Below are 14441 nucleotides of genomic sequence, written 5' to 3' on the forward strand. Positions count from 1 at the left end.
GATCGGTCGAGGAACCATGCTTATATATCAAGTCGAGTGAGAGCAAGATTGTTTTCTTGATATTGTATGTCGATGACATACTCTTGATTGGGAATGACATTCCTCTCTTATCTTCGGTTAAAGGATGGTTGAAGAACCATTTCCAGATGAAAGATCTGGGTGAGGCACAACGCATATTGGGAATCCGTATCTATCGAGATAGATCACGACGGATGTTATCACTGAGTCAGGAGTCTTATTTAGATAAGATTCTTGAAAGGTTTAGCATGACCAACTCCAAGAAGGGGAACCTTCCAATGACTTCTGGGATGCATTTGAGCAAGTCTCAGTCACCCACGACACCTGAAGGGGTTGAACGCATGAGTCGTGTTCCTTATACATTAGCCATAGGATCAATCATGTATGCCATGATATGCACACGTCCAGACGTGGCATATGCATTGAGTATGACGAGTCGGTACCAAAAGAATCCAGGTGAAACACACTGGATAGCTGTCAAAAACATGATAAGGACATTCATGGCATTATTTTCGACATTCGATATTTGGGTTGACTCAGGTTGACTCGAGTTGCGGGTTTCTGAGTCGGTTTTGGGTCCGAAGACGGTTTTAACTATAAATAGTGTTATTTTAATGCAAATGAAATGTGCATGTCCCATTCCAGGGAGCAATGTTTTTTAAAGACTCCATATCTGGGTCAAGGTGGAAATGGCTTCGACATTATGAAATGTGGAGCCTTGTAATAAAAGGTTTGTTTGACAGATAAAAATCTGGAGTTTTTATTTTGTGGTGTTTAGGCCGATGGATTACGGCTTGATATGTGGCGCGGAAAGGGGTCTCAGGCTTGATGTGTCCTGAGCGCGAATTGGTTGGTAAACAAATGTGGGATCAGAATCCCATGTCTGGACCTTAAAGGTTAAGGTGTGATATTACGAGCTTGAGGGGAATCCTCAGAAGCCTAGATAGTTCTCCCTATAACAGTCTCTAGAAGGACTTAGGGGTGAAGCAATTTTGGTTATGATCTTGAGGGGAATCCCCAGGATCTTAGATAGGTCTCCCTGTAGCAGTATCTACAAGGACTTAGGAGTGAAGCAGTGTTGGGTTTGTTGTTAGTTGTCGAGTCTTGAGCTCTTGTTTTAGCTCTTTGACATTAGGTTTTGGTATTTTTGTGTTTTGTACTTATTGGTCCCGGAGTTTGGTGGGAAGAAATGTTGGTCATGGGCTTTGGACTTGTTGGTCCTGGACTGACTTGTTTGGTGTTTTGGACTTGTCGGTCCGGGATTTGGTGTGTTGGACTCGTTGGTCCTGGGCTTTGGACTTGTTGGTCCTGGGCTTGGTATTTTGGACTCACTTGTCCAAGATTTGGTGTGTTGGATGCTTTCTTTGGATTTTGGCCTTTTTGAGAAAAGGGTTTCAATCTTGTTTTGTTTTGATTTAGGCTTGGGTCTTGGCCTTGACGTTAGGTGAGTAGCGCTTGGCTTTGGCTTTTGCTTTCAGTGAATTGACTTTGGTTTTGCTTTGACTTTGACTTTGGCTTTGGCCTTAAGTGAATTGGCGATTGGCTCGGGCCTTTGATTTTGGCCTTTCGCTTTGGCTTCGGGTGAATGGCTATTGGCTTGGGCCTTTGATTTTGGCCTTTCGCTTTGGCTTCGGGTGAATGGCTATTGGCTTCGGCCTTTGATTTTGGCCTTTCGCTTTAGCTTGGGCCTTTGACTTTGGCCTTTTGCTTTGGCTTTTGGTGAATGGCTATTGGCTTTGGCCTTTGATTTTGACCTTGGCTCTGGTTTTGCTTTGGCTTTGATTTTGATTTATCGGTTCTTTGCCGTCCTTCGTTCGAGGCAGGTAAAGGTGCGGACGGGGATGTACCCGTTGGTGAGAGGTTGATACTTGGTGATGGGATGTTTTTGTGGGGAATGGGCTTGCCTTCCATCATTGATCATGAACAAGGAGATGTTCTGGTTTGTTATATGGGTTCGTTGCAGAATCCCTCTGATAAGAGCTCGTTCTAGATTGGGTGCTAATGAAAGGTTTCTATAGCCAGACATGGAATAGGTAAAGAGAATGGACACGGAGTTTCGAGTCCTCCACTTACTCGGTACGGAACGTCACTTGAGTGTACTCACATTTAATTGGAACATATTGTTTGTTTTAAATCAATTTTCAAATCAATTCTCGTTGTTAACGGGAAATGGTAAAGGGTAGAATATATGATAGTTGGAAATTGTGCTTTTATTTAGGTAAATAAGATGTTAGCATAGACTCGATGAATACGTGTGACTCATGGGGACAGCCCCCAGTTGTCATTTATGAATAAAAGGACAGACACTAGGAAAGATATGAGAAAGCCTAAGACTCGGACTCGGACTCAGACTTAATCGTAGATACGGACTCCTAATCATCACTTTTCCCCTCGAAGGTCTCCTTTGCAGCATCCAGCGACTTGAATGTCTGGTTTTGAGCATTGACCCACTTGAGCACTTCACTCTCGTTGTTGGGAATGATATGAGGACAATAGTCGATGAGGCTTTCATCTCCTTGCAGAAAGAGATGTTCATGAGGGTTGTCTTTATTACTTTGTTGGCCTAGGGATGAAGCTACCAGTTCATGGTTGTCGATCATATTTTGAATAGCATGTTGCAGTTTGAAGCATGTTTCAGTGTCATGACCATTTCCTTGATGATATTGGCAATAGGCACTGCCGTCCTAGAAACGGGTTTTCCTGCATTCAGACGGGTCCGGAGTGGGCCCGATTGGTTGTAGTTTCCCTTCAGCCATGAGCTTCTGAAAAGCTGCGGCATAGGTTGTGTTGAGGTTGGTGAATGTTCTTTGAGAACGTTCAACCATGCTGTTTGACTTGAGACACCCGAGAGGATTGTCTTGACTGTGAGGTGCAATTATGATTTTGCCAGCTTCAATCATATCTTGAATGGCATGCTTGAGTTTGAAGCAGGCTTCGGTGTCATGACCCTTGCCTTGATGATATTGGCAATAGGCATTACCATCCCAGGATCGGGCTCTTTTGTGTTCGAGTTTGTCCAGAGTCGGACCAATGGGTTGGAGCTCCTTCTGATGTTAGTATCTCCAGAGCGGTGCCATATGTTATTCCCAGATATGTGAATACCCTTTGATGTTTTCCCATGGTTCCAACATTGGTGTTTTTTGGGATGTTTTTGTGAGTTTTGTTTTTGTTTTTGTCAATCTTGGGCGGAAGCAGGATTTGGTCGTTGTCAATGGGAAGTTTTTGGGATGTTGCTTGGTATTTTGAAAGGTATTTTGGTGAGGCAATTTCATGTTCTTTGTTTGTGGGTTCATGGATGTGGGAACCATCGGATGACTCCTCATTTTCAACAGCTGTTGGTTGGTGAATGGAGGGTTGGTGTTCTCCATGGTGGTCAGGTTCATTTTCGGTACTACCACACGTCTTTTCCAAATTAGCTACCCGAGTGTTCAAATCATCGATAGCAACTTGCAGCTTTGAGAATATGTTGTTGATGGAGACAGAGAGCATCATTATAGCGCTTTGTAGTCCATCTTCGTCGATTGCATGAATTTTCTCATCGTCATGAGAGATGAGATGAGAGCAGTCTTGGGAAGATTCCGGACTGTGACCAATAGGGTTTTCTGGAGGGTTGTTTTTGTTGTTTGCCGAGGGAGGTAATGGTAACTCGCCCTTTTCAATCATATCAAGGATAACGCCTTTTAAGGGGAGACACATCTCGGTGTCATGTCCGCGACCCTGGTGATATTGAGAAAACAGTTTTCCGTCCCATCTTTGTCCTCGCTTGTTTGGTAGAGGGTCTGGAGTTAGACCAATTGGTTTGAGCTTTCCTTTGGAGATTAGCCTTTCCAAGGCTGTGGCATAAGGCATACCCAAATCAGGGAAGGACCTTTGAGGTCGTCTGGTTTTGGTTGGTGGAGCACCTAAGGAATTGGCTTCAGTGGTTTTGGTAGCCCTCCAACTAGGGTTGGTTTTGTCGTTGGCAAGTAACCGGCTTTCACGGACCTTAACCCTTTGCTCAATATCAGAAGAGGGAAAATTCCCTGTTATCATTTTGTCCTCAACTTGGGAGAGATGAGTGCTTAAGTCTTCCATGGTGGCTAGGAGTCGAAGGACCATGTTGTTGGTTTCGGCAGAAGTCATGCCGGATGCAAATTGATCGGCTTCTTAAGTTTCTGGTTGGCGATTGGCGGCACCCAAGGGATTCCTATTTGACATAACGATAGGCGTTATAACTTGTCTTGGCAAGGGATTGTACAAACAAAGGCAAGTGCGACACATATGTATAAAAGGCAATTATGTCGTGAAGACGCGATGGTGTGACTAGGTTATGAGTTCATTAAAGATCGTGAATGACCTCCTGTGTTTGAACTCTTGGTCCATGACTTTGAACTTAGACTCGAGTGTTAACTTTGGCATAGTGATGCCTAAACAGACGACTTCTGACTTAGTTTGGAGGTTTGTCGATGGCGTGACGCTGTTGGACAAGGTATGTACACAAACTTGACCTTTGACCTGTAATGTAGAGGAAATGCGGGTTTAATACCCGAGAGGTTTTGACTCTGCTAACGCCATTGAATATGTCTCGACAATTAGGCGACACGACCTAGACCAGAAGGTAGGTACTAACTTCGACGAAGACTTGACGTTATCTAGACGACTTGACTTGAAATCGACTGGACTCTAATTGACTCGAGGCTGAATCGGAATGGTGGACTGAAATTTTTGAAAATAGAAATTTTCAAAAAAGATTCATTTGTCTTTCTATGGACGCTTCCGAAGAGTAGGAATCTTTATAAGGTCGGCCAGTTAAAAAAGTTGTCTTAGGTTTGTTTTCAAAAGACGTTTGAGTTGAGATTGCGGCGGCTCTGAAAACAATGTGTTGTTTCTGAAGACGGCTTTTGAAATTCTGAATCATGGATTGGAAAATCGAAAATTGAAGAATTTGGAATCGTCATCACAATGGCCATGAAAATGGTTAAATTTGTTTTCAAAGGATTTAAAATTGGGTTGAAAATTTGAAAACGGTTAAATTTATTTTCAAATGATTTGAAACTGGATTTGAAATTTGAAAACAGCTAAATTTGTTTTCAAATGATTTGATTTTGAATTTGAAATTTGAAAACGGTTAAAATTGTTTTCAAAGATTTGATTTTGAATTGAAATTTGAAAACGGTTAAATTAGTTTTCAAATAATTTGAAATTGGATTTGAAATTTTAAAAAAGGTTAAATTTGTTTTCAAATGATTTGAAATTTGAAAACGGTTAAATTTGTTTTCAAATGATTTGAAATTGGATTTGAAATCTGAAAACGGTTAAATTGGTTTTCAAAGATTTGAAAGTGAATTTGAAATTTGAAAACGGTTAAATTTGTTTTCAAATGATTTGAAATTTTAAAAGTATGAGGATTGAGTTCGTCATTATGACGGGCTAGAAAACCGTTTTAACCTTTGAAAGGAGGTATGCAACTTGAAAAGCGTGAGAATTGAAATCGTCGTTACGACGGTTTAGAAAAGCTAAATTTGATTTCGAAAACGAGATTTGAAATTTGGAAAGTTGCACGGGTTGAAATTGTCATTACGACGGTTTGAAGAACGTTTTTGTTTGAAAACTGATTTCGAATTTTGAAAATTCGAGGGTAGAATTCGTCATTACGAAGGTGTAAAAAGTCATTTGAAATGGTTGTGAAAAACCAAGATTTGAAATCGTCATTATGACGGCATAAAAAGATGCACAACGGTCGGCGAAAGACCGAGGTTTGACATGGCCATTATGACGGCATGAAAAGGTGTATTTGAAATGGTTATAAAAACCGGGTTTTGAAAATCGTCATTTCGACAGCCGAGAAATGCGTGTTGAAATAGTTGTAAAAACTGGGTTTGAAAATCGTCATTACGATGGCCAAAAAAGGCGTGCTTTTTTGAAATCCAACGGTCGGCGAAAGACCGAGGTTTGAAACGGCCATTATAACGGCGCAAAAGGGTATTTTGAAATGGTTTGTGAAAAATCGAGTTTTGAAATTGTCATTACGACGGCATAAGAATGTGCTTGAATGTTTATAAAAAATCGGGTTTTGAAAATTGTCATTATGACAGCCTAGAAAGGCGTGTTGAAATGGTTATAAAAAACCGGGTATGAAAATCGTCATTACGACGGCCTAGAAAGGCGTGTTGAAATAGTTGTAGAAAACCGGATTTGAAAATCGTCATTACGACGGCCTAAAAAGGCGTGTTGAAATGGTTGTAGGAAACCGGGTTTGAGAATCGTCATTACGACGGCCTAGAAAGGTGTGTTGAAAGGGTTATAGAAAACCACGTTTGAAAACCGTCATTACGACGGCCTAAAAAGGCGTGCAACGGTCGGCGAAAGACCGAGGTTTGAAATGGCCATTATAACGGCGCGAAATGTGTTTTTGAAACGGTTGTAGAAAACCGCTTTTGAAAGTCGTCATTAGGACGGCCTAAAAAAAGGTTTGCAACGGTCGGCGAAAGACCGAGGTTTGAAACGGTTACAAAAAACCGGGTTTTAAAATCGTCATTACGGCGGCATAAAAAGGTTCCAACGGTCGGCAAAAGACCGAGGTTTTAAACGGCCATTATAACGGCGAAAAAGGTGTTTTTGAAAGTTTGAAATGACACGGAAGGACTTATGATCACATAACACATAAGCACTCGCAGTTTCATTATATTATGCACAATGCTCACACGGGTTTTGGCTTAAAGGGTGGGTTACACACCAAGCGATCAAACCCCGATTTTCGAGAGGGATACCAATCCAAACAAAATGTGTAAGGAGGGTGCCCTAGCCTCGTGCTCGAAGGAAATGAAAGCTCTTTGACGAAACAAAAATGTGTAACGTCAATGGCATGCTTGACTTAATCGGGATTCGAAACGCAGGGATGATAAAACTCACGCCGACGGGACGAGGCAATTGGTCGATAAAGGTTAGGTTGTGGGCCCGGACAAGGAACCCGACTTATGACCATAATATCAATTAATGCACTTTAACACGACCTCGTTCGAGTTCACCTCTAAGGATCACAAAGACACAAGTGTCCTAGTTTCCCCAGCGGAGTCGCCAATCTGTGGACATGGGCAACATCTCGGTCTGCGGGCGCGATGCTGCCTGCCGGTCCGTAGTCACGGGCCACCTTCACGCCAAGCCAAACTGTGGACATGCAGCTGTCTTTTGAAAGCCACGCTCGGCGGCGTAAAAATGCTTTCGACCGGATCGCTTTAGATCGGTCGGTTTCATCTCGGTAAAGGTCTCAAAACGATTAGAGATGTTCGGAGTCGCCACCAAGCAATTATGGGATGCCTGGAACCCGTTCGAAATCTACTTTATACCTAGGTCAACCAAGGAAAAAAGCTGTGTTTGAAATAGGTACTAAAGATAAGGACTCGTCCCCCTTTTAGCATTCTATGCCTAAAATGGCTCTCGTACGCCCTGTATAAGGACATCCACTATCCAAAGGTTCTGAGTAAGGGGTGAGGGCACGTATTGGGAAGCCATTTAATCGGACACCCAATCCTGCCCGCGTTAGCGGCTTCTACTGATCGATCGTGGTTGTTTAAGTGCAAAAGTTGATAAAACGGTGTGAATGCATGAATGCGAATCCAAAAATTTAACCTAACATGTGAAAGTTTGCTAAGTCGGTTCGTTTATCCACATAGCATGAAATTGATGTCAAAGTTGGATTTAGATTGATTTGAATGTGAAAACGGAAATTAAACATCCATTTACCAAATTCGGGTTATGATGCTTAACACGATCCATTATTTGAAAAAGGGTGTCAAATGACAAAGTGTAAAAACGTAAGCTTGTCAATCTGATCCGTCATGCATTCGGATTAACCGTAATCGGGATCATCCTAGACAAGTGCTAAAAACGAGGCAGATTAGTGTCAGGTAGCCCCTTTGGGGCACAAGCCTATTGGCGAGGGAAGGGGCTCTGCCCTGGTTTTGAAAGATGGAAACAGACGGCCTCTTGGGGCGCGAGCCATGAGCCGACCCAAGAGGGCGTCTCCTGGTTGTTGAAAAGGTTGTTTAAAATCGTATTTATGATTAAATAATTTGCATGTAATGTTTGCATGACTCGGAATAATTACTATTATGTTAGTAATATTCATTGTCGGATTTGCATGTTTGAAAAGCATAGTAAAATGTTTAAGGAAAAGGTTTGATTTGAACTAATTATGTTAAGTTCAATTATTTGTAATTAGTCAAGTTTGTCATCGTACTCGGATTAAACCGACATGGTATAAAGAACCAAGGATGATTATGGAATATGACTAATATATTTACAAATGTAAACAAATGAGAAAAATGGTAAATAAAATAAAAGGGGGTTAAAATACCCATTAAAATGTAATTAACCAATAATATCATCGAGTCACGGAATAAACCGTCATGGTATAAGGAACCAAGGATGATTTTTGTAATGGTCAAAATATGTTTATCATAAAAATGAATTAAAATGGTAAATAAAAGAAAATAATTTCTTTTAAAATATAATTAACCAATTAAGATCACCGAGTCAAGGATTAAACCGTCATGACATATGGAACCAAGGGTGATTATGATTTATGGTTAAAAAGTTTGTCATAAAAATGATTTGGAACATTTGAAATGGTAAAAACCGATTACAAATAAGAAACAAAATAAAGAGAAAAGACGAGAACAAACACGTTTGAGTCTGACCCGAGAACCCACAAGAGGCGCGAGCCTCTTTGCATAGGAAGGGGCTTCTGTCTCGGGCTAAAGCTCGGTTTTGGCTCGTCTAACCTATGTTTGAATCGTGTTATGCATTGTTCATGCTCATAAACTCATAAAAACAGTAAAGACATGAAATAAATGAGTTGTTTACACCCTCAAACTTACGTGTATTGATGTTTACGAAATAGACGACTTTAGAGACGGTTTTCTCGTTGTGACTAATCGCGATCAAAGAAGTTTAAAAAGGTGCCTTCAAAAAGGATTTTGATTTGAAAATATGTTGATTAAAACATGTTGATTAATGAGTTGAGTTGGTCGAATGGGTCGGTCGAATGCACGGCGACGATACCAAACAAAATGTGTAAGGCTTGTGTTTACGATCGGTAGGTCGTAATCACGTGTCGATTTTGTGACTTAGGAAGTCGGGTCTAGATGTTTAAGAGAGAGGTGAGGGGACGGACACTCGCGTGAGGATTGTGTTGTGTAATGGTGGGTATTTATAGAGAAATGTGGGATGGTAGGTCGGTTGAGTTTGCTTGGAGGGTAAGCAGACACCTGCTTTCGACGCGAGCTACCTTGTGATACAAATGGGTGTATTGTCCTTTTCAATTTGGACGTGACCTTTGCTCCATCTATTATTTGGTTGGTTTGATTTGTGGTAACCAAATGAGATGTCGTGTAACAATATGGGCACCTAATAAGATGATTTTGGGTGTTACTTGAGGTAGGTGTTTTGTGTGCTTGACTCGGGTTTGACCCGTGTGAGTCGTGATTTGAATTTGGAGTCGGTTTTTGGCCCGGTGTCGGTTTTGACTCTAATTACAGTCATTTTAATGGAAATGACATGATAAAGACATTCATGGCATTATTTTCGACATTCGAGATTTGTGTTGACTCGGGTTGACTCAGGTTGACTCGATTTGCAGGTTTCTGAGTCGGTTTTGGGTCCGAAGACGGTTTTAACTCTAAATAGGGTCATTTTAATGGAAATGACATGATAAAGGCATTCATGGAATTATTATTGACATTAGGGATTTGGGTTGACTCGGGTTGACTCGAGTTGCGGGTTTCTGAGTCGGTTTTGGGTCCGAAGACGGTTTTAACTCTAAATAGTGTTATTTTAATGCAAATGAAGTTAGAAAACCATTTATAAAATTATTTTTCATATCCGAGTAGTGCATTAAACCGTCTCATGTATAGCCAATCCACACACGTATATCAAAAACACGTTACAGTCTGATCATCATCGGGTGGTTTTTGGAAGGTGCTGATACTGGGTATCTACAGTTGTAACCTCTCTTTGTCAGTTGGAAATGTATTTTCCACCCTCTTTCTTCACTATCATGATTCATCTGACCATTCACTTGGTTAGGGAGATTTTGTACCTTGGGCCCGTGTACTTGAGATACCAGTATCTTTTCGAAAGATTGATGAAAGTCTACAAGGACTATACATCTAATCGGTATCGTCCGGAAGGTTGTATTGATGAACGCGCTACTTTAAACGAAGCTATTTCATATTGTTACGCTCATCTCTCCCTTGAGGGGTTGATTGGCGTTCCTAAGAATCGTCATAGTGATTGGATGACCGGAAAAGGTATTAGGGGCCGGGTTGAAAAAATTGTGGCACGTGAAATGTTGCATTTAGCACATACGTATGTGCTAAACAACGAAGATGAGGTGCAACCTTATATTCAAAAACACAAAGATGAGCTCAAATACGATCACCCAAACAAGACCGAGAAGTGGATTGCAAACGAGCATACGAAGACGTTTGGAGAGTGGTTTAGGAATATTGTCTTAGAGTATACGAATCAAACTGGTGATGACATCTCTCCTAGGTTACTACGTCTTGGTTTAGGTCCAAATGTCAGGGTCACCTTTTACATCACTTTTGCCATTAATGGATATACTTTTTACACCCGCGAGCAAGATTAGTTGAGCACAATGCAAAATAGTGGTGTGAGTTCTGAATTTGAGGCAATGCACTTTGCTACTTCAAAAGATAAAAAGCCTATTTGGGGAAAATGCCTTTATTATGGTGTTATTCAATAAATATTGGTATTAGATTACATTGATTCCACAATGCCTTTGTTTCGTTGTAACTGGGTTGATAACAACATCCATTGTGTCCGAAAGGATAAGATGGGATTTACGTTGGCCAATCTGGGTAAGGTTGACAATAATAAGGATGATCCTTTCATAATGGCATCCCAAGCTAAACAAGTGTTCTATGTCGCCGATCATATGGATAAGAAGTGGTCTGTTGTACTGTCTATAAGGAGTAGAAGGAGTTGTCCATCCGATAATGGTGATGATTATCAGGATGTCGTTTTTGAGGGAATGGATCACTCTACCATTAGATCTTATTTCGACGACGTTGACACTGATCATAAGGACACTGAAACCTGCGTGATGACCATGGTGAAGGTATTTGGGTTAACGAAGAAACTATGACATCAAAGAAACGTCTCTGATCCTGAGATGGTCTATAATGTAAGTTATTAGCTTTTATTTTTATTTTTATTTTTTAAATATACATATCTTCCTTTTAAATTTTTTTTTTTTTTTTAAATAACTATCTCCACTGAACAGATTTGCATTTAGGAACTGCATATTTAATACAAATGTAAAGCACTGATACTCTTGACGCTACTTATACAATAGTACTGGAAATCTTACAAGACCACAGGGTTACACATTACCTTTATTTAAGTTGCCTTTTCATACAGGCCCACGACACTGCTTATGATAGGCGAATACAGACACACACAGTTTGACACTCAACAAATAACACACGACGTTGCTTGGAAGTTTCAGCCACAGACACGGACACATTTTGTAGGGGTTTTAGGGGTACATTGCTTAGAAAACAGCCACAACCTGGTTGTAGGCATCGACGCTTTCGACTGGTGATCGCGCCCATCAAAGATGGTCGCATACGGCACTTGGACATAGTCCACGGTATTCTTCAGAAGCTCGGCATCCTCGTCTGTGGCTATCCAGACGTATGGTTCAAGTGTTGATCTATTCGGAGCATTCCAGTCATTCCTGCCATGGCCTCTGAGTTGAAACATCATGTCAAGCTTAAATGCTGATTCTGCATGTGCAGGTGATGTTCCAAACTGAATGAGTAGACTCCCTTTGAATCCCCATGGCCCCCATTGTGGCTTAATTTTGCTGGCCGAGTATCCCAGCTCAATAAGCTTATTCCTCAAAGGATTAAAGCTTTTGGAAGCAAATTTTCCATTGTCTATATCTATGTGGCCTGGGGCATTCATCAGGACACAGTGAAATGGATGACCAACATTTTAAGTCATTTTCAGACCAGTAATTTGATGGTTTATTTGTGAGTTGTGGGGAGCTAATGGGATGCCGAGCTTCTGAATTTATAGCAAGTTTGAGATGTGTTGCTGGAGTGTATGTATGTTGTCTTTAGCTTTTGGTCGCTTTAAAAAGCCAATAGAAGCAATGGTCATTGTTAAAGATTCCCAAATTTAAATGGCATGGTAAATCCTATAGATATGCAGTATATGCATGCTGGTGGTGTTGTCTTATTTTCTTGATCTTATTATTAGATGTGGATGCTGTTGTTGAAATTGCTGATTAATGTAGTTGTATATAGTGCTTCTGATGTTAAAGTTGTTATGCTGCTGTATTGTTTCAGGTTTGGACTGTAATGCAATTACAGTATTTTTTTTTTAAAAAAAAGTGTTAAACAATAACAACGGTTATATTGACATTACCCGTTGTAATTACTTTCAACAACGGTTATATTGACATTACCCATTGTTATTACTTTCAACAACGGTTATATTGACATTACCCGTTGTTATTACTTTCAACAACGGTTGTAGTACTTCTACCCGTTGTCATTGCTTTTTTTAGACATATTTCATTTTGGCGCAAATTGGGTGAAAATATATTACAACGGGTATTAATACCCGTCGTGAGGTGTCAAAAATAAATTTATAATCTCCAACTACAACTATAGTTAGTGGCAGTCGGGTCGAACCACAGAGAGGCAGACATAATTTCTAGTTGTTTAAATTCGGTCTAAGGTAACAATAAGGTGGGGGTTGAATTGATTTGGTCTAAAGCTAAGAATAATAAAAACAGTAAACTAAATAAACGGATTAAAATAGATAAAGAAGGGGTACTAGGATGGTCGGTTCGTTATAGCTTCGGCGGCAGCATACTAAGCAGGTCCAAATCGAACACATGTGAGGTGGGAAAACAAGAGGTCCTCTCGGTCCACTCTTAACAAATAGCATCTTTCGATCTCGCTATAAGTCCCTAATATCACTAATACTGACTCTCGCCCTGAAAAGTGACTAATAATCTAAACTTTACCTATCTTTCGATCTCAGCACAGTTTAGTCATTTTAATTGGTGATCTAACAACTTTCCCTATCTCTCGATCCACTAGGTCAGTCTTAAATTAAGCATCTAACTGGTCGCATCAAATTTTGGCGCCGTTTCCGGGGAGGCAATTGTTCTAATTTTTAGTTGTTTTTATTTCGTCTTTCTTTAGTTTAAGGGACTTCCGTTCCTTAAACTTTTCTTATATTCTTTTTTTAGTTTCTTCTTATGCGCAGGTCACGGGGTGGTGAACTAGTACCATTAAATCCTGAGATCGAGAAATCCTTGCGCGAGTTGAGACGATCACAAAGGGTATTACCGACAGAGGAAGAGCTGAGTACTCTGTCAAGCTATTACGAGAACGCTCTCGTCGAAGGAGATCCACCTACATCTCCTACCTCTACTTCTTCACCGAGACAATCACTTCTCTAGAAATTCCAGTCATGGTCAAGAAGCAACCATTGCTAGTCACTCGAGCCGACACAATGCGAATCTCTACAAAGGATTCGAACTACCTGGGGAGGCGAGAAAATTCGAGCCAAAGCCTTCCTATATTAATCTGGTTGAGAGAAACCAGTTCGGGGGAGATGCAAATGAAGATGCAGCCAAGCACATGGATATTTTTATTGATTATTGCTGCTCTATACCCCCGCCGGCCGGTGTGACCCAAGACCAGATGAAGGAGACCATGTTCATTTTCTCCCTTCGTGATGCTGCAAGGGAGTGGTATAGAGATCTGGACCGAGCCGCCCATGGGATCACCGACTGGAATTCCTTAGCCCTGCATTCTACAAAAAGTACTTCTCTGCCTCGAAGACGAATGCCATTAGAGCTCAGATCACGAGCTTTAAACAAGGGCCTGATGAGAACTTTCATGAAGCATGGGTCCGTTTCAAGAAACTAGTGCGTACCATACCGCACCATGGGTTCGAAAAATGGAGTCTTTGCAACCAGTTCTATAATGGGTTGTATGACGATCAGAGGGCTATTTTGGATGTCATGCACCAATGGCCGATTTGTTGAGAACATGGGAGAGACTAAGGGGTGGAAGATCATCGATGATTTGGCCACTCATAAGGTGAATATGGGAATTCGAGAGGAAACCGGAGGAGAGTCACTGAATCTTCCTCTGTTCTTTGCACTAGAAGCTCTCACTGCAAGGTTTGACAAATATGAGTTGGGAGGAGCTTCTAAAGGAGGGATGTACCATGTTAACGCTTTGTTTCTGACGGTCCTTTCGTCCGTAAAAGATGTGGAGCCGAGGGGCATGTCTCGTAGAATTGTTCTCGCCCTTTGAGTCTTGTGCCGCTTTCAACACTATAGGCAGACAAACACGTACTATGAGCCGAATGTCCACCCCAACTTGTGG

At 41.0% G+C, this 14441-nt stretch overlaps 1 non-coding gene across 1 annotated transcript; it reads right to left on the bottom strand.

Moving 5' to 3' along the window:
- Positions 1 to 13894: 13894 nt before the first annotated feature.
- On the bottom strand, positions 13895 to 14001 carry LOC141640226 (small nucleolar RNA R71). The gene has a single exon (XR_012542915.1). It is a non-coding gene; the product is annotated as a small nucleolar RNA R71 (small nucleolar RNA).
- Between the last annotated feature and the right edge of the window lie 440 nt (positions 14002 to 14441).

Source organism: Silene latifolia, unplaced genomic scaffold (genome assembly GCF_048544455.1).
Source record: "Silene latifolia isolate original U9 population unplaced genomic scaffold, ASM4854445v1 scaffold_73, whole genome shotgun sequence".
Lineage (NCBI taxonomy): Eukaryota > Viridiplantae > Streptophyta > Magnoliopsida > Caryophyllales > Caryophyllaceae > Silene > Silene latifolia.